Genomic DNA, 1,012 nt, shown 5'->3' on the forward strand with positions numbered 1-1,012 from the left:
CACCTTCCCTCGCCTCGCCCGGCATGGCGGCGGCGGCCTCCTGGGGGGGGGGGCGGCGGGGAGCTCTGCCTGCAGCCTCGCCGGCCGGGAGAATGGCGGGGGCCGCAGCCGCCCCGCCCGGGTTTATTCCCCAGGGCCCGGGAGGGAGCAGGCCCATCCCCCGGGGGCGTGGGCGGGACGGTGGGGGGGGGGCGGGGAGGTGGGCCAGAGGGGAGGGAGCCGCCCCCTCCGCCGCCCTGCCCGCCTTTGTCTCGGGGGGGGCGGGCGGGGGAGACAGTCTGGAAGCACCGACGGGAAAGGAATCCTCTGGAGCCCCCCCCTCCCCCCCGGGGACCTGTCCTTGCAGAGGCTTCCTGACCCAGCCCGGGAAGGTCATCAGGGCGGGGGGGGGGAGGGGGGAGACGGGGTTTGTGGAGGGGAAAGGAGGAGGACTGGGGGGTCTGTGCAGACGTTTCATGACCCAAGTAGGGAACATCATCAGGTCCAGGAGAGGGGATGGAGTTTGACCTAACCTCGCACTAATGAGGCTCCCTACTTGGGTCATGAAGCATCTGCAAGGAAACGGGCTCAGAGAGATGAAGGAGCCCGCAGTCTGGGAGTGGTTTTCCATCACCCCACCCCCCTCTGGGTTACCTTCTCCATTTCTCAGTCTGGTCTGCACCCCCCCCCCCCTCTCCCCACCCCTTAGATCAAGCATGTCAAACTGCCAGCCGGTGGGGCAGATGTGTCACGTCAGAACCGTCCCCGCCCCATTGCCGGCAATGGGGAAAAAGTCACGACTTTGACCTGCCTGCCTTAGATGGTTTGACCCTGCCGAGCGATATACTCAGTAAATTCAGTTCAGAGTTCTATGTAACGTTCTTTGTGTCATTTTCTAAAAGATGCATATCCTACAAAGAATAAAGCCGTACAATTTGCAACTCTTTACAGATGTCCTTAACGGGTCACTGACCTTTCTGCCTTTGGAACAGACCCGCGAAGGTGAATACAAGGTGAAGGTTGGCAATATTTA

Source organism: Protobothrops mucrosquamatus, unplaced genomic scaffold (assembly GCF_001527695.2).
Source record: "Protobothrops mucrosquamatus isolate PMUCROS unplaced genomic scaffold, P.Mucros_1.0 scaffold6433, whole genome shotgun sequence".
Taxonomy (NCBI): domain Eukaryota; kingdom Metazoa; phylum Chordata; class Lepidosauria; order Squamata; family Viperidae; genus Protobothrops; species Protobothrops mucrosquamatus.